Source organism: Leptodactylus fuscus, chromosome 9, assembly GCF_031893055.1.
Source record: "Leptodactylus fuscus isolate aLepFus1 chromosome 9, aLepFus1.hap2, whole genome shotgun sequence".
NCBI classification, from domain to species: domain Eukaryota; kingdom Metazoa; phylum Chordata; class Amphibia; order Anura; family Leptodactylidae; genus Leptodactylus; species Leptodactylus fuscus.
In genome coordinates this window covers 81,624,674-81,650,543 of record NC_134273.1, presented here as the reverse complement: position 1 = coordinate 81,650,543, position 25,870 = coordinate 81,624,674, and the positions used below count along the sequence as shown (strand labels likewise).

Sequence of the window (25,870 nt, the reverse complement as noted above, 5' to 3'; positions counted from 1 at the left end):
CTCTTCATCCTTTAAAATAGCCGCCCCTCCACTCATTCTAGTGCAGTTGGAATTTATTCTCTAGCCCCCACCGTTCCTGAGCAATCACTGCACTTTGTTTTCATGCCTGATATGCTAACTAAACTCTCTAACTACCAGTAGGTGATGTTAGGCAGGAGCAGGCGAGGTGGGTGTGGCTTGGAGCTCAGCCTCTGATTGGAGCCCCCTTGCCTGCTCCAGCCTAACATCACCCACTGGTAGTTAGAGAGTCTAGTTAACATATCAAGCATGAAAACAAAGCGCAGTGATTGCTCAGGAACGGTGGGGGCTAGAGAGAAAATTCCAACTGTGGCAGCATCCGTGGAGGGACGGCCATTTAAGAATGAAAAGAGTTGAAGTTTGTAAAAGTGATACCAGGCATGGCCTATGGAGGAAGAAAGAAAAAAAATCCTAATCATTCACAACCCCTTTGGTCACATGGTCCATTAACCTCATTCCCATGCTGATTAGCAGTCGAGTGATGTCACTGGTCAGCTGGTAGATTAGAACTGGTAATTCCATCTAATCTCATAGGGGAAAAAACAGAACCGTCCATTATAGGGCAGGCGTCAGTAATATAGCCTGACCAAAAAGGAACTGATATCAACCATACAACCAGATTATCTGTTTTCAATCTGATCCTCTTAGTTAACCCTATAGGACACAGAGGGCATTGTATGGCCGCCCCTGATCTGCCCTTATTTAGACATATTCCTTGCTTGGGATTAAGTCTTAAAATCTTGTCAACTATGCAGACACGGAAAGCCGGGGTGGAACAATCATCGTAAAAGAGCTTTCTAAACTCAGTGCATAGAATAGTGAGGCCTTGTAATATTACACAATCCTATAATATCATATCCTGGGACTGGATTCTAGGAAATTACCTTCTATAAGATTATTATTAGTGCAATATCCTCCCGTTTACAAGTAGATGTGAAGCCTGCAGGAAAGCAAGGCAGCGAAGGCCTCAAATCCAGGGATATATCTATAGGTGGGACATAGGGACCAGAGTGACTGCCGCCTAAGAAGGCCCAATGCCCCCTGGAGGTTCAAGTTACACCCCCACTCAATGTCCACACAATGCAATGTCTAGTCTGATAATCTTGATTCTTGTTTCGCTGTCTCTCTGTTATGGTGCTGTGTGGGTGGGCACTTCAAGCTTTGGATCGGTTGAGCTCTGATCAGTTAGCTATTGTCACTCCTTTCCTCTGACATCAGGAGACTAAAGTTTCACCTTACTCCTCCCCTCATCTAGCACAAGTCTGCAGCTTCGTCCCCCCCCTCCTCCCCTCTCACAGCATGACACTGCAACTTCATGTGCCTCTTTCCCCTCAAAACAAGAGACTGCAGCTTCATCCTCCTCCTCCCCTCTCATAGCATGAGTTTGCAGAGTTAAGCCCCTCTTCTCAGAATGACGCTGCACTTCTGAGTCTTCTCCCCTCTCACAGCATGAAACTGCATCTTCATCCCCCTCCTCCCCTCAGTATCTGTAGAGATTGAGGAGGCCTCCAAACTTACAGAAAGTCTACAAGCGGGGTAAGGAAAACAACGGGCTGCTAGCTGGCAAGGAAGACAGCTTCCTCTTAGACATATTACATAGTTGGTATATTTACATGTACTAAGCACTACCATACCAGTTAAACAAAATTGCTGCCCCCTATGGGCCCATTTTGTAATTGAACAGAATTAGACTAATGGCGTTAAATAAGCTCATCAGATGTAATAGCCGCTACCACGTGTATAATTTATTGGGTTTGTTGGATGGCTAATGGTTGCCAATAAGGGGCAGCGCAGTGTGACAGGACCATTTAGCAGAGAGAAGACATCTACATTCCAAGCTCGTTAGTAATGTCTGCACATAACGAAGCTCAACGGCGAGAAGCATTACAGACCCATCAGGGAAGCCCAGTTTCCTAAACGTTTGGCTGAAGTTGGCACACAGGAATTCAGAGAGGCAATTGTACATCTGGCACAATCTTTAGGGGGCTTATTATTTCCAATGAGAAAAAGGTTATTTTCTAGAATGTAGATTTAGCTTGTATCGTGATGAAAGCGCCGACTCCTGGGTGTCAGACATAAGTACTACTACTCCCAGCATGGTCCTAACAGCTGGAGAGCCTCAGGCTGCAGACCAAAGCAACACATTACTATTCCTATTTTGCATATTAATCAGAAAAGCTATGATTAAAGGAGCTGCAACATACAGAAAACACATGGGCGAATGCCCTATAAGTAGCCCCTTCCCGCTTTAGAGCCCTCACGTGATAGCCAGAGACCACAGTGACTATAGAGAGTATCTGAAGTGTTGGAGGACCCAGGATGTTCATGCACTACACAGGCAGCCTATTGATTACTATGTAGAGCGTGTAATCCTGCAGTTCTCCTGTGGGGGCACTGCAGAGAAAGTGAACAATTGCTGCTAGGTTTCATCAAAATATTGCAAGTGATCAATGGGGGTCCAAGGTGCAGGACAACGGGTGATGAGCTCATTTTCATGCAAAACGGGGCAGGTTTGCTCAAAGTGGAGAATCCCTTTAAACTATGGCACGTTCCCAATGGAATGCAGTTTCATGTAAATAACAGGGGCAGGATAAAACTAAACTTAGGACTATTCACCAGAGCCCAGTGTGGCTACAAAGTCTCACACTTATGTCCCTGTACGTTCAAGCTTCAGTGATGAAATCTGTAATACCCCATTTCTCCTCTGGGGGCACTGCAGAAAACTGAATACTTGCCGCAAGGTCTGTAGTAGAATGGAGCATGCTGGGAGTTGTAATATTAAAGCAGCTAAAGCGCCAGATGTGGTTAAAATTTATATTCAATCTTCTGTTTTAAGGAAGTTGGGTGGTTATCTTCTATTGTGATCCCATCTGTGATGTGAATGAGGAGACGCCTGCATTGTAAAGCCCTACAAAATTGGCCCTTTTTACAATTTTTCGGTGATGCTTTATCGGTTAATCAGATTTATATTAGGATATTCAGAATCTTCCCCATTGTGGAACGGGCTCATTGAAATCTGCAGTGTCGGAGCGGTCAGGTCTAATCACAGCGATGACTACTTTATCAAGTCGCAACATCTGTAAAGAGAAGTGAGGATCATTACTGAGGCAGCCGGGGGACATGCGAATTCCCAGCCTCTAATAAATGGTAATTTCATTATGTTATAAGCCAGCTTCAATTATAAAATGGACCGTGTGAGCCAAGGGCTGTCGTGTCGCACATAAAAGCTTTGATTTACAGTGTGAACAATGTCAAGGAGCTTCTGATGGGACAAGGTCAATGGATAATTTAATAAGTGCAGGCCACAGGTGGAAGGATCGAGAGGGAACAGCGCAACGTGTCAGATTCCCAGGCTGTGCAATGCAAGATGGCTGGGTGGATGGAACGAGCCAAGCTCTAGTGGTGGACTATGGACACCATATCTTAGCTAGATCCAAAGTGGTCACCAAGATAAGCGGTGCAAGAAGTGGTAGCATTATGGGGTCCTGTAAGGCTCCAAACACTTGACCGAATGTGAATGCTGAGGGGGGACAGATCTCATAGTGAAGTGCTGTTGGATGACACCCTAGTTTCATCTAAGTGGCTTCCGTCCCCCATTGACTTCATTTGGAGGGTTCTGTTCTGCTCCAGTGTCATGAAGCAGTTATATGGGAATGGATCTGCCAACGTTATGGGGAAGTTGTGGCCGCCGCTGTATTAGGGGACAGGGTCTTCGATAGCATTATGGGGAGCATGGAAGCAAGCACTGCATGGGGGGGAGCTATGGCTGCCGCTGGTGTAAGGCATTGTAGGGATTACTAGAGCCCTATAACACTGAACCTACAAGGTCACTGTGGCGGCCATTTCTATAGGGGACGTATAGCTGTCACTTATTGGGAATTACAGTACAGGGGGCACTTTGGCTGGCAGTAGAATGGAAGGAATTGTTGTGGCTGTCGCAGTTATGGGGGCACTGTGGTATAAACCATATGGGAAAACTACGGCTCGCCCTAATAAAAGGAAACCATTACTGCCAATGTCATGGAGGCAACATGGCCACACTGACCAGGAGACAAGGTCCTTGAGTAGTCACCAAATATCAATTTCTTCTATGGTAGGTTTTCTATGTAAGAAGAATGCTACATACTGTAGGTGATGAAATGGCATTTATATTGGCGGCCACCCAGCTTTCCCAGGAGCAGATAACCACGAAACCTTATACACAAGGACTGATCCACAGATCTAGTTTTCTTCTTGGATGGCACTCGGAGGCAGCAATCGATCCCCTCCATGCCCGGCCTGCCCCGCGCTTACCTACAGTCTACAGTATAGTCGGCGGCGGCCCACGTGAGTGTTATCCCATACGCTGTGAACTTGTCTTTTACATTCCGATGAAAGTTTATTTTCCCTCTTTCTCGCTGCTGGAGGTTTCATTTTGGCCAAGAGAATGAACTTGGATGAGGACAAAAATAAATTCACTGGGCGGGGTGTGAAATGGACTGGAGCCAACGCGCCTATGCTGGCCGCAGACACCCTTGTTCACTGTGGTACACGATACCTCCTTGGCTTCAGAGGCAAATCCCGAATGGAAGAGTCTCTGCACAAAATCCCGCACTTTGTTAACCTTTTACACGCCAAGCCTTGAAGGAACAATACAGAACACGTGCACCTCCACTTGTAAGCTGCGCCAAACACATCAGTATGGCCGAAAGATCGTGTTCGATAGTTATATCCCTCCCAAGCCCCGATACACATGCATCCTTGGTACAACCATATGTACATCTGTGCTCAATGGGCAAAGGGCATAAGAGGGGGTAACTTGGGCAGTTGGGGACAAGTTATCACTCCCCTACACATAGGAAATGGTCATCTGGTCCCGCCAAAATTGGCAGGGTGAGCCGACATGTATTTGATCAACATCTACCCAGTTACTCTCGTTCGCATGTGGATTTTTGGGAAAGCTGGGTGACCACCCATTTGACTGCTCTCAAGGACCCTACAGAGGGTGTCACTCAATGGAAATTTTAGACTCAAATGGGTGACCCCAGGCCATACCTCCCAACCGTCCCAATTTCCGCGGGACATTCACGATTTCGGCGACGTGTCCCACGGTCCCGGTTGGAGGGAGGTATGTCCCAATTTCAACTCAGATCTGCGTCCAGAGGACGCAGATCTGAGTAGAACACATACGCAGATAAAGCAAGGAGCTGTCACAGCTCAGCTCCTTGCTTCGCCGCTGCACGCCGGCTACTGGCTGTGTAGACGCGATGTGATGACGTCACATCGCGCCTACAACTGTGTGCGAGAGAGAGCGGCGGCACAACGAGGAGAAGGTAAGTGTAATGTGTATACTGAGGTGGAACTTGAAACTGGGGGCAGATGAAGGAGAGGACGGCATGATACTGGGGGCAGAGATGTGGAGATATGAATCTGGGGGCAGAGATGTGGAGACATGAATCTGGGGGCAGAGATGGAGGGGACATGAATCTGGGGGCAGAGATGGAGGGGACATGAATCTGGGGGCAGAGATGGAGGGGACATGAATCTGGGGGCAGAGATGGAGGGGACATGAATCTGGGGGCAGAGATGGAGGGGACATGAATCTGGGGGCAGAGATGGAGGGGACATGAATCTGGGGGCAGAGATGGAGGGGACATGAATCTGGGGGCAGAGATGGAGGGGACATGAATCTGGGGGCAGAGATGGAGGGGACATGAATCTGGGGGCAGAGATGGAGGGGACATGAATCTGGGGGCAGAGATGGAGGGGACATGAATCTGGGGGCAGAGATGGAGGGGACATGAATCTGGGGGCAGAGATGGAGGGGACATGAATCTGGGGGCAGAGATGGAGGGGACATGAATCTGGGGGCAGAGATGGAGGGGACATGAATCTGGGGGCAGAGATGGAGGGGACATGAATCTGGGGGCAGAGATGGAAGGGACATGAATCTGGGGGCAGAGATGGAGGGGACATGAATCTGGGGGCAGAGATGGAGGGGACATGAATCTGGGGGCAGATGAAGGGTGTATATGAAACTGGGGAAGAGATAGAGGGGGGACATAAAATTTACGGGTGACTGTAGGAGGATTATACTGTGTGCGGGCACATGAAAAATTAATGAGAATGGGCGGAGTCAACACTAAAGTGGGCGGGGCTAAATTTGCTGCAGCGCGCTACGTGCGCCGCACATTTTGCCCCTCTTTTGGTTCTTCAAAAGTTTATTGGTATGACAGGCGAATACAATGGGGATCAAGGCTTTGCTACTGGACGGAGGAAACCAGTACAGGATTTCTGGCCTAGTTGATTTTCGCTATGAGACAAGGCATATCTGTTCCTAGGAAAGCTGGGTGACGTCCCTATGCATATACAATAAATTAGAACGTAAGCCTGTCTGTTGCGCATAGTAACCAAACAGCACAGCTTTCAGATTAAGTGTAGACTACGAAGTGGGAAGCCTTGCCCAATACAGTCATCAATCATTGGGCAAGGGTCGGAGGTAATAACTAGGATTTGGGGGCGACCTATGCCCCTGTGTGCACAGCTGGGTAGCGGCCATGATGGCGTGCTAATTACAAGCACATTTGATGTGTGAGATTTCTTCTGCGAGACGTCTTTGTACACACGAATAGGAAATACGAGGGAAAAGAAAATGGACGCTGTGTTCAGACGGCATTAGAATGGGGTCATTTTGAGGGTCAGTGTCCTGTAAACACAGGCCTCAGTATGATGAGAAATCGCCAGGGCTGCAGTTGCTGTACGCCGGGCCAAAGTACACACAGATCTGTGTCGCCCCCACCAGAAAGGCTGCATCACCCGACCACAGCAGGGTGGGCACTTTCCACTAGGTCCTGGTGGCCTGAAGAAAAGGCTCATTTACAAGGGACTGCTTGAGAGAGGTGTGGGACGGGGCTGGGCGGCAGGTATGGAAGAAACGGGCGCTAAAAACATTCCTAATCTGGCTCGCTGCTGTGTGGATCTACTGAGGGACGTCGCTGGAAAAAAGGGGGTGAAGAAGAAAGGGAACAAGTCAAAAAAATTCCTGCTCAGAATTTTTGGAAGTTGTCATGCAATTCCTCCCAGGGACCCGCAGATGGGCATACGTAGCAAATTATATTCGGATAGCGATGGGCATCCCCCCTCATATGACTTGGACTATAGGGAGGTCACTGAAAAGGGGTTTCCTACCAGGCCAAAGTGGACATAAATGATGCAAAAGACTGAAAAACACATCAATATTATATACCCAGAGCATATACTAAATACACTTAAAATTCAATATCTATTTATGGATTTATAAATATGGCTGCCAAGACAACACAGCGACCAGATGGATTGTTAACCAGGGGCTTCATAGCAAAGATCAAATTGGGCCCCTTCATTATGGTGCTGGGTTTTGCCACCCAAGACCCAAGGGGTTTCCCCGTCCGATAGGGAATTGTTCCAAGCCTTATCTCCATGTTTGGTAGTAATACGGCTCCTCGGGGGCGGAGATTCCTGCATAGGTTCTCAATATCAAAGAGGGATGGGACCAACAAAAATGGGACCTATGCTCCCCAAAGTCACGCGGCACTTATATGGGCGGCTTCTATGCCATGTTCACCATGGACCTGGATTATTTCAGACTCTGATTGGCAAGCATGCCAAGACTGCCACCCATTACTACAAGAGAGGGGCAGAAACACTGCACCCCGTAGGTTCTACCAAAGTCAAAGCCTCGCCACTGAAGTTTTGTTTGTTTTTTTTGTTAAAGTGACAGGTCCCTCGTCAGATAGGACGCCCTGAATTAATCCCAATGAGGTTAACGCTGATAATACCTTTTTATTAGGGGATTGCGAGTCTCTCGTTCTCTAATCTTTGGCTCCATTAGTTCCTAAAAGTAAACATCTCACTCCTCTATGTCTATAACTAGGAGGCAGTAGCAGCAATGGGCAGGTACTAGCAGGTAATACCGGATTACTCCTGAGCCTGCCCTCTAGGCCCCGAGGGGTGTGCGGATTTACAGGCTAATTATGATTTCACCTTCTCGGATACAATGACATGCCAGGCGCATTCTCATTGCAACCCAACACTGTATATCCCCATTTCCCGGGAACACTGAGTAACTAGTAACATGCGTGCTACGTCCTATTACTGGTCTTTGTTTAATGTTCCCGTTGGGACTACACCCTGTAGGAAAACCACGGTGACACCCACGGCTCGTGCAGCACCGAGTCCTGACAACTCCAGCTCTGTAGATATCCAGGGGATAGGATGCCACCGGTTCCTTAGGTATCCCATGTGTCATACTTGTCCTCAAGTCTAAGCTTGTATCAGTATAAAACCTAACCCCAAGGAAAATTCCCTGTTCACAAGTCAAGGTGATGAGGTCACGTCCATGATGACATCACTAACTGTAGACAATATTTACGGATTGTGGCACCTTAGTGGACCCCATTTAGTGGGCACAGTGGCAGCAGTCATCCTCATGTAGGGCACCATGGCACTGTGGTTGCTACTCTTATGGACATTGGTGATTTTTCTGGGGACAGGGATGATGGGAGTGATGCTTTAGATAGGGAGTGTTTCGAGAAAGGGGGGCATCTTACAATTGGCCGTTTTCTGCTCTGCATTGGCCACCCATATGATCTCCAATAAGTAACATACGATTTAGGTTTTAGTAGGAAATTCCGGAGGGGATATCGAGTGACTATCTTTCAGTATCCGCTTTCTTTATGAGAATGAGAACAGCGCCCCAACATGTCCGCCCCAGCCCCCAGTCAATCCAAGAGCCAGATGTTGCTTCGAAGGTGACTTTTCCAATCCCAAAAATCTCTACAGGTTGAAATGCGTTTATATTTCTGATTCACACAAAGACTCCGATGAACCAAATACATTTCAATAAGGCAGAGGAGGCGCCCGACCCCCAGGAGAGTTGATCTATACAAATCCCAATTCTGGAAGCCGGGGAGCTATATATAACACTATACATGTAGAATGAGCGCCGAGCGTCAACCACAGGGGCTAATCTGCTCTAATACATATAGGCTGCAAATAATGATTTGTAATCCGGCTGACCCACATACAGCTCCCATACCCGAATAATCTACCGCGCCACAATCGCCTTATCGCTCACTCTTCATTCCTGATTGGGGAAATCACAGGATTAATAAAACACGGGAAAGAGGAGTCAAAAGCCAAGCGAGGGGTCCACACTAAATAACAGAGTCCCCCCGTAGACTATATTTAGCAGTGTCCTAGATACAGGTAGAACATGAAGCTCCAGCGCAGAGTCTGCGGCTATAGGTGGTGGTGGTCTTACCATGTGGCATTAGGTCCCGGCTGTGAATGCTACCCCTGCACCCCCTAGTCCTACATATAGGTGACAAGCCGTTATAGTGGTTGTCACCAAGCTTTCCAGGGGTCCTGAATGGCACAGCTGTCTAACCAGATTAGGGGCTCAATGAAAGCCTCAGCTTTAGATCAGATCCAACAATATCCTTCGGGAACAACAAAGGGCGCGCTTAACGTGCAGGGGGCACATATGGGAATTATTAAGTCATCTCTTAAGAGACCCAGACCTGCAGCTGAAGGTGACAGACCGGTACGGCGGCCATGAAAGCAGTGTGAGGGGCAACTTTCACACCAGAAACCAGGAGCCTTTAACTTTGCCCCTGGAGTTTCCCATTCACTGACAGCAGTAATGCTTTACCGTCATGGACCCCATAGATCTAGGCCCCGGAGCTGCTCTATGAACAATATACGGCCATGTCAGTGCAATAATACCGCACCAAGGGAACAAGGTGACAGAGCAGAGGCAAGAACATGAGAGGGGTCAGCAGAGATGTTGGCACAGACCCTGGATACTAATGGGAACATCCTCCCGCTCCGTCTGTGTCTCGGCCTCTGTAACACTTGCTCTTTGTCTGACACAATTCTGTAGCTACAGTGACAGTTCATAACCCTATCCAGGCATCTGCGGAGACCCCATTGCCGTGCCAAGTAACCCCCCACTCATCTGTCCCTCCCTTTAGTCCTCCTACGCAATTCTCAGCTGGCTGGGAGTCGTAGTCATCAAATACTGGGCAGCGGCTGGGTGTTATACGGAGTGGGCCCCATTTTATTAGTGGACCCCTATAAGCGAATACATTTGGGGCTAGACCACCCCCTTAAATATGGCGTTTCCACGTAGTCTCTTTCTAGGGTCTCCCGTCACATCCGGACCCTTCCTAACCTTACGGTGATGACATCACCATGTGACATCATCACTGCTATAAGGGTCAGATAATAATACGTTTTATTTATATAGCGCCCACATATTCCGCAGCGCTGTATAATTTGTAGGGTTCAAGTACAGACAAAAAGATATATTACAAAGAATTAGTCACTTGGCACAATGGGCCCTGCGCGCAAGCGCTTACAATCTATGGGTCATCATCATAGGATGGCAACTGGACGCTGTAGGAGAAAACCTGAAATAAAAAAACTTAAATCTACAATTTTTGCAATGCAATTTCTAAACCCCATGAACTACACTGCAGCCCTGTCCCAATGGGTTGGCGCCAAGCTCGGGCCCTCTGTGCCCAATGTATAAGCCTACAGGCCATCTAATATAATAGTATAGCCATGGCAAATGTGCCCGCATTAATTCCTAGCACAGCCATGCCATTCAGCAGGCACAGTGTACCGCCCTGTACTGCAACCTACTATAATGCCAGGCTATAATGGGGGAGGTCACATCTGCAGCCCGCTGAGCGTGACAGCTGCCACAAGCTGCAGGAGGCTACGTGCCACATGTAAATGAGCGCCTGCTGCTGTATTCTGCATGGAAGTTTTACACATTTTTATCCGAGCAAATTAGTCAAGGAAATTTTTCAGTAAGCAGCGATTCAGCGGTTATGCTATAGCTCCGCAGTCATAAAACTGATAGAAATGTAACATGACAAGTGCCATGGGCGGTTAACACGCCGGAGAGAAGCAATCATATGATCCTACTTAGCACTGCTTCATGTCAGTGTGACTTGTAGAAAGGTACCAACACCCCCCTCCGTTTGGACAGGTGAACTAATAGACAATTTAAAGGGATTTTCCACAGACTGCAGAGAATGTAACCATAGAGTCAGCATCGCTAGATGAGGATATGGTCATGTTTTATTTCATAAAATGCATTGATCTTGCTAGGCAAATTGGCTTTCTTCAATAATCTTCAGTGATCAGTGATTGTATTCCTGATTGCAGCTTTTCTCCATCATTTTCCCTGCAGTGGCCACTACTGGGCATATGTAGTATTACAAGTATGTCATTCAAAATTGGAAAATAGAAAAATAGATATGGCATAATAAATGGGTCCTTGACCATTTTCCCACCTTAGAACACCTGACAACCCCATACGTGGCCAGTACAGACAGCCATTACTTGGTTGTCAATGTGGAATTTCAACAAGACTTAAAGTCTCCTTTCGACTGCTTAGAGGTTGCCAGACAGAAGAGAGCGACCCAACAACTTCTATTATCAAGTGATTTTTTAGTAGAAATGACCTTTAAGACATTTCTAAAGGCATTTCCATCACTTTTATCTTCCCCTGTAGACGCCGCAGATAAATCACAGTCACTAATGAATTTGTCATATGTGCAAGTGACAGCCCCAGCCATCGAGGGGTTAAATGTTAAACAGTAAATGAAGATGAAACCTGCCCCGCGCCTCCGTATCCTTCTACAGAACATAATAGGACAGATCCTGGAGTCGGGAGAATCTTTGCTCTCCTTCGCCACCTGAGCCTTTATTATCTCTGCAAACAGCAATCTGTTCAGCCAGCGGGGACCCCGGCAATTGTCTGCTTAGAAGACAAATCCCAGCAGACGTCCAAATGTGCCGCACAACGACAAAAGTGTGTGCGAGGTGTGCGGCGGGCAAACAAGACGGTCAGGGGAGATATAGGGAGCCGAACCCAGGTCATCATATGGGATATACAGGATATTCATAGGCACAGAGGGTGTGGTGGAAACACAAGATGGTCAGGCAACCTAGAGGGAGTGGTACCTGGTCCAACATTTAGGATGCAAGCCCAGACACTATGGTGGCCAAATAAGACTGTCAGGGGAGATATAGGGAGCGGTACTCAGGTCATCATATGGGATATACAGGATATACATAGGCAGAGAGGGTGTGGGGGAAACACAAGATGGTCAGGAACCTAGAGGGAGTGGTGCCTGGTCCAACATATAGGATGCAAGCCCAGACAGTATGGTGGCCAAACAAGACTGTCAGGGAATATATAGGGAGCGGTACTCAGGTCATCATATGGGATACATAGGATATTCACAAGCACGGATAGTATGGTGGCCAAATAAGATGGTCAGGGAAGACCTAGGGAGTGGTACTGGACCAGCATATGGGATTTATAGGATATTCAACCACAGACAATATGGTGGTCATATCAGTCGTACCCAAGTTCTTCCCCAGCCACTAAAGGTTTTCTGAAAATTCAATGTTGATGATCTATCCTTAATATCTGATCAGCAGAGGTTCCATTCCAACGACCCCCACAAATCAGCAGCAGTCCCTGGTTGAGCGCCGCTCCTGTTCATAGGCTAGCGACATCACTTTCCTTCAGCTGAGCTGCAATACAAAGAACAGCCCCTATGCAACCAATGGTGCTGTGCTCGGTATCCAGTGAAGAGGACACAGCATACCTCCGAATGCTGCATTCTGTTTAAACAGGGGAGATATAGCCCAAGGATAGGTCATCAATATGTCACTAAACACCTGTAATTGTGAAGACGATCTGAAGTAGAATCTTTGCAAAATACCATCACAGAACCAAAATTGGGGCCTCGTCCGGGATGGGACAATTTTTTTTTTTTACGTAGATTGTACATTTTCTTCCTATCAGTAGGTCTTTGGAGTATGGGAGAAAAACCATGCAAACACGGGGAGAACATGCAAACTCCTTGCAGATGTTGTTCCTGGAAGGATTCAAGGCGAGGACTCCAGCGCTGCAAGGCTAACCACTGAGCCACCGTGTTGCCCCCGGACGGGACAATTTTGTAGGCAACACAAGCCTACAGGCTCAATATTAGGACATCACATTTGGCGTATTCCTCGGATGCAGATTTTGAGGAAGATTTACCCCATTGCAGTACACGTAGTACCTGCAGATTTTGCTGCCTTACACTACACCAGTTAGGCAAACTTGGTTGGGCAACATCAAGCCTCAGACCAGTCAGGCAACCCAAGAAGGAGTTGAGTTGCTGGCGGGTGACCATTTCTGAGTGGCAGTTTCGCCAGGCAACAAATACATTGCACACAACTTATTCCGTGGTAAGGTTTCCTGCAAAAAAAAAATTCAGCAGTTTAGAATTTTTTGCTGACAGTCGTCTTGTTGCGTTATGTTGCATGCCACAACGCAACCGCAACGATTAGATACAATGTCACTTAAATCATAGGCTGCCACTGATGGGCCGAGCATGTCTTCTGGGCAGAGACTGGTGGGAACCCTGGCATTGGTGAAACAAGATGGACCAGGGAGGAGAAGTTTTGTTGTTTTATGCACCTATTCCCAGCAATATAGCAGTAGGGATTTTTGTTCGTTAATAAGAGGATATATTTTCCACTTTTTATTAATTTTGCAGATTTTTTTTTTTTTCATGCCGCCTGATGTGTGACTGAGGCGAGCCGGATCAGGGATGATATTCATTCCCAGCTTTAACAGTCAGCCCCAGTAATTATTCCCAGGGCCCTGAAGGTCACCTTGGTAGTCGGCACAGCACGTGCAGACAGAGGCAGCCCATTCATCCTCTGAACATGAACCATTTGCAGACTGGACCCATCATATTGGTGTAATGAGTCAGAAACGTGTCAATTTCCATATACTCCCCGGAGAGTGAATGAATACACAATTATGCCCCATCATGCCTTATGTCTGCATTAGCCTTGATCCAGATGAGAGAAGGCAGGACCCAAAGTGCAGGGAGTGCGGCCCCACCACCGGGTACAAAGCACTTCTGTAAGTAACACACCGCAAAATAATCCCTACAGTTAATGCCGTGTAAATAGTCTTAATGGGTTGGGATTCAGGGCGGGGAGGAGGGCAAAATAACGCAACTCTATATGCATGAGCAGGCGTCACCTAATGCATTACAAGCACAAGAAAGGAAATTTACTAAGAAAAAAAAAAGTTAAAGATTGTAATTTACAAGCATTTGCCCTTCTTCAGGTCAGGAAGACGGACTTGTAAACAAAGTCCATGTCTAACACGGGTATTGGGGTACTGGGGTGACACTTATGGGAGAACTATGAATGACACCACACACATCTATAGAAGAAGAGCTAAACATAGGAGAATGGAGAAGAACATGGCGGCATTGCAGCTAACATTGTTAGAAAGGCTCCAAGGTTCCCATTGTTGTGGGGTCACTGTGGTTGATACCATTAAGGGGACGTTAAGCAGACCCCGACACATCACATACTGATGACCTATTCTGGAAAACTTCTTTAAAGATGATCTTTCGCCACATCCACCAACTCTCTGTATCCTATAAAACTTGCTGCTGCACTGACACCAATGTAGCTGGAATTTTCCCTGTAGCCCCCACCATACCTGAGTAATCAATTCTGTTAGTTTCAGCACAATTAGGCTGTCTGTGGTGAGGTGGGCGGTCCCAGACTACATGCTCCATTCTGGGACCACCCACCTGACAGAGCTTAATTTTAGTGCCAAATAGACACCGATGGCTCAGGAACAGTGGGGGCTAGAGAAAAAAAAAAATCTAACCATACCTGAATCGGCGTAAGGGAACCTACTCAAGGATACAAAGCGTTGAAGTTGGTGGAGGTGGTAAAACTCCCCTTTAAGGGTGTTGAAAAACCATTTAGAGGCACCATGGCTGGCCTAGTCATTGAGGGCACTATGGCCGACACTGTTCTCTAGATACTAGGCACCTGCTCAGTAGGCACCAATTGTGCAATACCTGCAGCGCTCCATATATACAGCCCCCATGCCTTGTATTACAGACAACCTCTGCCATTACCAGGTCATTATATACAATGTTAATAGGACTTGATTGATATTTCAGGTAAGTCAAGATCCAGACCTAAGGATTTTCCAGCTGAATTAAAACGTCAGCCGTTGTGACTTATCTACTGCAAAATATTGTCCTCCTGGCTAAAATCCCCGCAGATTTCACTCACCGGGAAAGATTGTATATCGCACAAATCTGCTATTACAGAGCTCTGATCCCCGGGGCCGAGGGTGTAAACTTTCAAGACGTGCAAGATGGTGAAGCAATTCTTAGACTCTTAGGCCCAGCCTGTGACTGCTTATATAACCTTAGACTTTTCACACTTTTTTAGGAAAACTCTTAACTCTTCATGGGTAAATACCCCGACCCTGACACTTTATGGCACTTACATAAGGAGGGTCATGTTCTGGAAGGGTAACAACATTCAAGGCAATACGTATCGTGAGGGGGCTCAATGGAGGAGTAAGAAGGGCCCGTTGTCCTCCTCGTACTGATCATTGCACCAATTCACTCAAGGTCCTATAGAGTATCAGTATGATGCCATGTTACCTATATTAAGTTATGGCCCATCAGTCCCCTTACACCAAATGAGTGGCCGCCATCGGAGACCCAGTCCAAACCCAATGAAAATGGGGCTCGGCCACTACAAGACCCCAGCAGCTCTCTCCCGTGAACGCCCAGCACGGATTTACATTCTAGTCACGTTGCAATGCCCATTAAAGGGTTACACACCGACTTAAAGGATAGCTACCTTCCAACAGGTGGCGCTAGAGGCATGGCTATCTTTTTAGAGTCTGGTCATATTGCAGACAGGGTACATCCATTTTGGCAAATTTAAAGAACTGAAGGTGACCAAAGTTCCTGTAGAACCCCTCTATGTCCGAGGATGCGTCAGTTATACATATCAGGCCAGCCATGACTTGCTCCGATGTCCCCATGTTGGATTTTCACATATCCGCTAAGATAAGCGCCGCCACTCACCGGAGTAGTCCCACTGATCTACCTCTATAGGCTCACAGGATCAGGGCAAATACCTGTCAGTCAAGTGTTAGACAACAGCTGGCTCACGTCTACGACTAGTTCTACTTACAGGTGGTCCCCGGGTGGGGGGCGCTGCTAAGCCAGATGTTCCAGCTCTAATGAGCAGTGAGCTCTTGGCCGGCTACCATAAAAATGTCTCCTTGTGCTAGAGGGTTAACTAGGCGCCTCCAGGAACCAACGTGATATTTGGACCTGGGCCTCCCATGTGTGTTTTTTGCCCCCCCTGAGGCACCAGGTACCGGTGTGACGACTACCTCTGCTCTATGGCTACACCCCTGCCTTCAGCACAAGGGATATCTGACAAGTTTACCTGGAGTCACAGACTACGGCCGGAGCACAATAGTCTGATGACGTTTTGGTCGTCTCGGCAAGTCACGGCCCAGCTGAACTGTATTATCACTGTTTATTTTGGGCCTGCTATCTCCAGTGTACTGGCAGAGTGGGTGTAAGATGGAATCACAGCAGCAGGCCGCCGCCGGGCCGACATTCCACCCAATTTACAGCGCTGACATGCACCCAAAGACAGCAGGTCCCATTAACCCTTTGATCAATATTATTCACTATTTTTGAAAAAAAAATTCACAATTAGATAGGACTTGGGAATTTTACTTTTGCATCCTCAGTCATTATACAAGAAGTCACTGAATGAAGTCATTGTATGCGTCAGCAGTATATACTGGGCAGACAAGGGCGCGACATGTAACAGTGGGCAAAACCTCAAGTCGGGCATCACTACCATACACAGTGATGTCACCATTATGGAGTAAAATGGGCAGTGATGTCATAGTAGTGAGAATGTGTCCAGTGATGTCATAGTAACAGAATGCATATAGTGATGTCATAGCAGTAAAATGTGCCCAGTGATGGCACGAGACACACTAATCGGTGATGTCACAGCAGTGATGTCATAGTACAGGGATTATACACCGGGTGATGTCACAGCAGTGACGTCATAGTACAGGGATTATACACAGGATGATGTCACAGTACTGGGATATTGCACACAGTGATGTCATCATATACAAAATAAACACTGATGCAACACTTCCTAAGTTCAATAGACACCACTATCCTTACCTTTTATAGTGTTGCACCCCCACCTTATTTACTGGCACCCCCTGTTAGTTACACCATTGAGTGAAGGTCCCTACAAGTAGGTTGAACAACAAGCTAATGGGTTTGGAAGTTCGGAGGTTGGTATCAAACCTTCTGACTGAGAAGATGAGATCGGACATTGGGTCAGGTGCCAGTTCAGTTATGGGCTCTCCACTTTTTTTGGTCTGGAGATCTATGGTCCATGATATGGACATGGGGAAGGAAAGGGGGAGTCAACAATGGACTTCAGTCCCAGAAGAAGCTATCCCAAGGCGCAGAACACGTCTTCTTCCAATGGGGTGGTCTTTGGTGGGACCTATGGGTCCTAAGGCTCATGGTCTTATTGTATTAGGGTGTCCGAACCTCGGCGGACTGGAAAATCCTTTTGTGGGCAAGCCTGACCCTGGTGTGAGATGTGCGTTTTTTATCCCGATCCATTGCAGGCATTGTAGAAGGTTATCTAAGACCAAGGGGCTGGTAACGTACGCTTCCCCAGCTACGAGGACCTCCCTGCACCCACATTCAGCTTCCCATAATTGTCCCTTATGATGTGATGACAATTTTAGATTTCCATCAATTACAAGCCATAAACCAAAAACAGGCAATGGCAACGGGCATCAAAGCGACCACAACAAGTGCACAGAGACAATGCCCTCGCTCCGTGTGTGAATATTTTGTCAATTTCTTCATCTTACAAGAATGAATTCATTACAGTCCGGATCACGGGGACTCCTCGGCCCGCCACATAATTGAAACAAGATCAATGAATTATGGATTTTACTTAAAATGGTCAAATATTGCAAGAAACGAAAGACACAGAATTTAACAGAAATTAATCCAAGACTGAACTGCGTTCTCAGCCAAGACGCCTTGGGGGCTGGAGGGGGCTCTTTAAAAGTCAGGAGCCGGAGGTCTGATCGGCCAATTTTCCTGGGTCTCCATTTATGTGCGCAACATAAACAGGGGGCTAAGCGTTCTTTGTTTCAGGCCGTGCCATGAATACATGATGAGAGTAACCGAGCACTCGCTACATGGCTCTGTACAAATGAACTACATATTTAAGCGACCCCCTCCCTTAAATACGCCTTGACAGTCGTGACTAGAGAAGTCCCATCAGGTCAGGGAGAAACGAACCCAATTTACAATTTATCATGTTAAATGGAAGTGCATTTGTCTATGTGGGTAAACTCTGTAATTATGCAAATAAGCCCTCGGGCCCCCGGAGGTTCGCGCTCACATTACATCTGCAGGAGATACAGTTAACAACGCCGCACACTGCATTTTTTGGAGGGGTTATGTTTGCCAAATTCAGTCTAAAGCCCAGACGTGGCAGTGCAATGCAAGGGTTAATTCAATTTTTTGATGTGTTGCACTGGCCATAACAAGGGTCAACTCGCCCCAAGTTGGTTGAGTGTTCTAGTGTGTCACTACATGATGAAAGGGGGCAAACAAGGACTATGGTCATTGGGCGTCCAAAAAGAAGCAAGATGCGGGTGTGATTCGGCAAACACCAGGTCGGCACAGTTTGCCTAAAGCCACATGGCAGTCACAATCGATTCTGTGTGGCCACTGCCAAACAATAAGGGGTTAAAGGTTTTCGTTTTACCATGCACAGGATGAAACTTGTAGTTTCAATGACTTTAGGGTACAAACCACTGATGGACTCAGACAGCAGCTTACCTGGACATGTTGATCGCCAACATGCCTGATCCTTCTTTGCTCCAACAACTTCCAAAATTGACAGCTTCAGCCAACTCCCCTGTAATGTGTATGGCCACCTGAACGTCCGCCCTGATGACAAGAAGCAATACAAGTGCATTGCAATTTTTTCTTTGCTGTTCTGCCATAGAAGAAGAAAAACAAAACCAATGGAGAGCCAGAGCCATCACGTGATGGACACCAGAGATAAAGAAGACTAACCCTATGGGAAGAACAGCGTTACAGGCTTCTGTGTTCACCCCATCAAACAGCATGGATTCTGCGACAAAGCCTTTGGTGCAAACGTGAACCTCATCCTACAAGATTTTCCCCCCAACAACGTACATATAGCAAGTGGAGGAAACCCATACCAACACAAGCAGAACATACAAATGCCTTGCAAAGGTTGTCCTTGTTGGCTTCAAACCTAGGGCTGCAGGGCAACAGTGTTCAGCAGTCAGCCACCATGTTGTCTTAGGAGCTTTATAACCCAAATACTGGAGGCGATAAACCACGGCACCCGAGGACACGGCCCTGGATACTATTTGTCCCCGGTCTACCTCATCCAGCAAGACAGGATACCCAAAATTCACAATGAACCTCTTGACCCTTGAATCGTGCAGGCACCTTGGGCAACCATCCTTATCATATACTAGCTGGTACCCGCGACTTGGTCTGCGGTGATTGTAGCAGTGGGTATATACAGGCGCGGGTAAGGTTTTCGTACTGTGTATAAGGTATGGGATATGAAATGTAACTTTGTATCTTGTTTTTTCTGTAATTAAGAGAATCCGTGAGACTTTTGTGTTGGATGTAATTTGTATTTGAGCTGCTATATATTCGGTGTTGTGAGAAACTTTACATAGTGACTTTGGGACAGAGGGATTTGAAGTTAACCCTTTCCCGCCGATGGCATTTTTTGCTTTTGGTTTTTCGTTTTTGACTCCCCTCCTTCTAAACCCCATAACTTTTTTATTTCTCCGCTCCCAGAGTCATATGAGGTCTTAATTTTTCTGGGACAAATTTTTCTTCATGATGCCACCATTATTTATTCTATATAATGTACTGGGAAGCAGGGAAAAAAAATCAGAATGGGGTGGATTTGAAGAAAAAATGCAGTTCTGCAACTTTCTTATGGGCTTTGGTTTTACGGCGTTCACTGTGCAACCAAAATGACATGTCCCCTGTATTCTGTGCTTCGTTACGATTCCGGGGATACCAAATTTATATGGTTTTAGTTACATTTTGACCCCTTTAAAAAATCCAAAACTATGTTAAAAAATTATTTTTTGAAAAGTCGCCATATTCCGACAGCCGTAACTTTTTTATACGTCAGTGTACGGGGATGCATAAGGCGTCTTTTTTTGCGGGATCGGGTGTACTTTGTAGTTCTACCATTTTCGGGAAATGTTATTGCTTTGATCACTTTTTATTCAAATTTTTATCAGAATCAAAACAGTGAAAAAGCGGCGGTTTGGCACTTTTGACCATTTTTCCCGCTACGGCGTTTACCGAAAAGGAAAAATATTTGTATAGCTTTGTAGAGCGGGCGATTTCGGACGCGGGGATACCTAACATGTATGTGTTTCACAGTTTTTAACTACTTTTATATGTGTTCTAGGGAAAGGGGGGTGATTTGAATTTTTAATCCTTTTTATTTGTTTTTATTTTTTTTTTTACTTTTTTTTTTAACTTTTTTTTTTTGCATTTATTAGACCTCCTAGGGGTATTGACATGGGTGGGCGGTGTCGCGGATTGTCAGAGCGGTGGGGGTCGGCAAACATGGCTGCTCCGGAGTGTTAAAGAGAACCTCCTGGAGTATCGGTAAGGAGAGGGGCAAAATGGTAAAGTATATGTATATGTGATTGTGTGGGGTGAGGGGCGAGGCTGCAGAGGGCAATATGAATTTTGTGGTTTGCTATGGTCCAAAGTGTGTGAGATTGCAGAGATAGTGGTGTGAGTTTGGGTTTTGTGGGGGTCCTGGCACAAACGTATGTGCGCTATTGTGACGAAAAGTAGCCTATTGCGCAATTGGGTGTATTAACTATGTTTGTGGAAAATTTCAGCCAAATCGGTCAAGCGGGTTTTGCGTGATTGAGGAACAAACATCCGAACATCCAAACACACACAAACTCACAAACCCACAAACTTTCACATTTATAATATTAATAGGATACTAAGATTCCATTCAGATCCGATTTTTTTTTTTTTTTTTTTTTTTTTTTTATATCATTCACTTGACCAATGAATAAAATGGACGTGAAAAAGGGAGGAGGCCGTTTGCATTTGTACGATCCATCATACATTTCAGTTTATTATTTCAGCCGTCATTGATCTCTATGTAAACGAGCCTAAAAATTTAGAAAGCCAAAAAAATTAAATTTGCAAAAATTTCCACTCTACCCTCTTACTAACATTGCAGGCCTGGCTTGCTGTGCGGAGATGAAGAAGTGACTAAGTGCATTACATTACATCCTATTTAGCTGTTGCCCCCGGAGGGGCATTGCCGAGCACTGAGGCGCAGAGATATGGCGCAGTCAGGAGGTTAATTTTTTATTCTATCCTCCGGTCTCCGCTGTAAACCTAGAAAATCTATCTGAGGCCGTTCGCCTGAACAAAGCTCTGCTGGGTTCCCGGGATCTGTACGACACGGCCGCTACAAGCAGTAAAAAAAAGCCTTTTATCGGCAAAATTGGTCTATTTTACTGCAGCTCCGCTGTGCGTTTCTGCTCCGCAGCGAATATTTAAAGGGGTCCTCAGCCCCCCCCCCCCTCGCCCTGTCCTCACCAGACCACAGAAGGCATTTTACATTTTTCTCTCCACTCACGAACCTAAATGTCTATTATTTCAGCCGCTTTTGTGCGCGAACAAAACCTTTTGTGCAAGTTGATCCCCCACTCTGCTCATCATTAATCGGTTAATTTTGGAGCGGTCAATGACATTTCAGCCGCTGGTTGTTCTAGATTGTTTTCGAAAGAGGCGAAGGTAAACATTCATCCATCACCGGAGATTTCTGACCGCTGCTGAATGCGGCCCAGATACCGCGCCGTTCGGAAAAGCAGCTTCAAAGCACAGTCCTATAGTTAACCTAGAAACAGCCAGGACTGATATTACATCTCAGCTGCAATACCAGATATGACCTATGGGTAGAGTGGCGCTGTTACTAGCACAAAAAGGAATCATTTTTACCAAAGTTCTGTCCGACTTCTGCGAGCGCCAGCGATCTGAAGAATAACAGGGATGCAAGTTTAGCGTCACATCGGTTTCCAGGCCTATCAATTCAGGACGTCTCCTTAGAACAGTTCATCTCGAAGATCGCCAGTGGTCGGATACTCGGGATTCCCACCGATAAGACGATTGGATGAGCACTGCGGCCTCTTCGAAGAAAACCAAGCACAGCGCCATCCATAGCATAGCTGGCATCACAGCTCAGCCTATTCACTTGAATGGGACAGAGCCATGAACAAGTCGTGTGACCGATCAACTACAAACCCCGCAGATCGTAAGGTGAGGACATCCATTGAAGAGACCTGACAAACCCCTTTAACCACAACACGCCAGAGGGCCCATGTTCTGTATAGTCGGCCCATACTATATCATGGCCCCATAAGAATCCCCACCTGCAGATGAGTGTGGGTCTATTTTTATGGGGCGATTTGCAGATAAGCTATTGCTGACGTGTCCTGTGTGCACAATGGCCACAGTAAAGTTTACAATGCAATGAAAGAGGATGTCACAGGATGGGTACAGATGGCGGGGGGCTGTGAGTCATTTCCTATGTGCCGATGTCTGACACCATGCCAGAGTACACGGGTATAGTCATAAGGGTGTAGAAGTAGCTGTCGCTCCCTGATCACTAGACATGCCCAAAGGACTCAACACCAGCCTTATAATGACCGCCACCTACCACGTTGCAGACCCGACATTGCGGCCCAGAAACCACGGAAAGCCTATTGGGTAATCTGGAATGGATCCATTATCCTAACAAAATGCAAAACACCATTAGATACCGGATTATAAGAATTTCCCTGCAGAATACTCCAAATTTTTGCACAGATTTGATCTTCCCATCACCCACCTAACGTTCCAGTATGAGCGGCAAGAGTTAAACAGGAACACCTGGGGCAACCCACATGTGTCCAGGGTAAACAGTACAGACCCTACAAAGACTCCCGCATAGGAATATTCCTAAAATTTCCACCACGGCCGCAACGTATCGCTCTAGGTTCCCATAATCTATTTCCAAATCAGCCCAAAAATGTCACCCACTACAAGCAAGGTGCTCAGCGTCTCATCTACGCACAACCCAAACCCACCGCTCGCCTTCTACTTCCTCCCCCACCAGCCAGATTTCTACTTGGCCACATATTCTTTGGCTCCCGGCCCTCCCCCATGTCCCTGCATCCCCCTCCCTTGTTCTTTCAACCAGATGGTAGCAGCGCTGCCTCCCCTCCGAAGGTGTGAGAGGGGAACAAAGCCGAAAGAAGGTAGAACAAGAGTCAGGCGGGCCAGCGCCGAGACTTCCTACAAGACATCTTAAAGGAGTAAGATACTGAAAAATTTAGGATTATAGGACGAGCTGACAACAAGATACCTGCAAACCGGTGTTACCCTTTCTGGAAGTTGTCAGAGCTGGAGACAGGAGATGAAAGTAGTCGGCAAGTGTTATGGTCAGTATGACCAATAAAATACATTTGCATCTATAGTCGATCAACTATGAGCAGTTCTCCCAAATTGGGCACCGCATCACTCCATAGGGCGCGTGTGAGATTCCATTTATTTCAATGCAATACCAGACACAACCATGGACAGAGGTGGCGCTGTTTCTGGGGAAAATAAAAATTATATTTATTTACGAATTTTGGACAATCCCTTCAAAACGGCTTTTCCAGAATTGTATATTGATGATCGGACCGGAGGATAGATGATCAATGTAGGATCCATGGGGGGTTGTGACACCCAGTGCTGGTGACATTGTACAGCAGCAGCTCAGCCCCATTCAAGCAAATACGTCTCAGCTGCAATACTAAGTATAGCCTCTACGATATGGATGGCACTATGCTTCGTATATTGGGTGAATAGGGCCACATTGTTCAACTTAACACTGCAGTCTCTACAACCAGCGGGGGGGGGGGGGGGGGGGGGTCCTGGTGTGGGTTGTCGGATCCCCACAGGTCACATACTGATGACTTAGCCTAGGGACGGGTCATTAATATATGGAAAACCCCTTTAAGTGCTTGGTCGAGCATGCATGTCCTTTCCAGGGAGAAGAGTGGAGCAAGTCAATGTCAGACTCCATTGGTCTTCTGAGAGCAAAATGATGGGACATGTTGAAATCCAGCACGCCTAATCCTTCACTCACCCAGCATCTGTCTCTAGGGGAGCGTTGGACCCACAAATTTTGGATAGAACAATCCCCCACAGTCAGTGGACGACTAACCTACATCCCTAGAGGACTAAAGTAGGCCCCCGCTCAATGAAGAGTATGGAGGAAGGGAGAACTAGCAGCAGCTTCTTCTCCCGAATAGAAGTTTTCTCTAACTTCCAGGAGTTGGAGCCGTCAGACGCTTTAACCGCACTTCATATTCTTGCATTGCCGTATTTTACTTTAAAATGTAGATTTTACCTAATACATATTCATCTACCCCGAAAGATGCCAGCTCTGCAGTTTACAGGCGTTGCGTGGTCTGTGCCTGGGAGTAGGTTTAGGAATGCGCATCAAGGATATTATTTGATGTGTCGGAGGTCTGACACCGGGGGCTTCTCCGCTTATTGGAGTTAATTCAGCAGACGCAGAGCATTTTTTTCTAATTGGTAGGCATGGGAGTACGGATGCCAGTCTGCGGCGAGTCCTCAGACCCACCCCATTGCCCGTACCAGCCAAATGAACAAGCTTTTTCAGAGGAGATCATCATTTGGCCTCTCAGTTAACAGTAAATTCCTTTAATTTGACATACGATAGACTAGAGGTCATGATCCAAAAAAAGTCAATGGTAATAAAATGCTTTTAAAGGGAGTGTGTCACCAGAACAAGCATATCACCCAACCCGACAGATAGATAGGTTAAGGTCACCTGAATCAAACAAAATTTTCCCCTTGTAAATCGGTGCCTCCGTTGCAAAGATATCACCATTTTTTCAATATGCAAATGAGCCCTTCGAAGCAATGGCGGCGACCTACACACCGACAAAAACAGCGATATCTCAGGGACAGAGATACCGATTCACAAGGGGATAACAAGGTTGGCTTCAGGTGACCCTAACCTATCTATCTGCAGAGCTGAACTAATATGCTAGTTCTAGTGACAGACTCCCTTTAAGAAGCGTATTCCTTTAAGTAACAAAATGATCACCTTGATGTCCTGATTTTTACGTGAAAATTGTATTGCCAAGCTTTCTCATATTCTAGTTTTATACACTCTGGGGTGTCCTATATGAAAGCCATCACGGTCCTATTGATCATTAGCTTTCATCTTTCTATCTGCATGGAAAAATTAATCCTTGAAACAGGAAAGAAGGAAGGAGTCATCTTTGTTTCTTGATAAACATGCGATCCAGTAAATAGTTTCCATTTTAACGAAAGTTAAAGGGATTATCTGATCTAAAGCAGGCGCTAATCCTTGTTGATCGGCAGCGATCACTGGGGGAAGCTTCATTGAGCTATACACATTGCCTGCAGTGGCCACTACAGGAGATAAGGAGTATTACATGTAGAAACTTCAAAGGAACTGCAGACTAAGAAATCCAAAACTAGTTGGGTCTACCGGAGTGGATTGTTCTGGCTCCTAGACCAGGACAAGGAAATGAATGGGCATTGACCTGCAATACCACACACACCCATGGCCAGGTGTGGCGCTGTTTGTAAGAGTTGAAATCTGATTAGTTCCTATGGACAACCGTTCCACCGCTTCCTCCGCTCTGTAATGGTAATAAGCGTAGTAAATCGTATAGGAGGGCGACACAGCCCAATAAATTATATGATGTGTTAATGTACAGAAAATAACAAGACTATTATTCTCCACGCAAAGACTTTGTAATACT

General features: G+C 46.5%; 1 protein-coding gene across 1 annotated transcript in view; it reads right to left on the bottom strand.

Moving 5' to 3' along the window:
* The window catches only part of PLXNB1 (plexin B1), an 84,324-nt gene that overhangs the window by 49,144 nt on the left and 9,310 nt on the right, over positions 1 to 25,870 (bottom strand). The gene's annotated exons all lie outside the window — the stretch shown is intronic.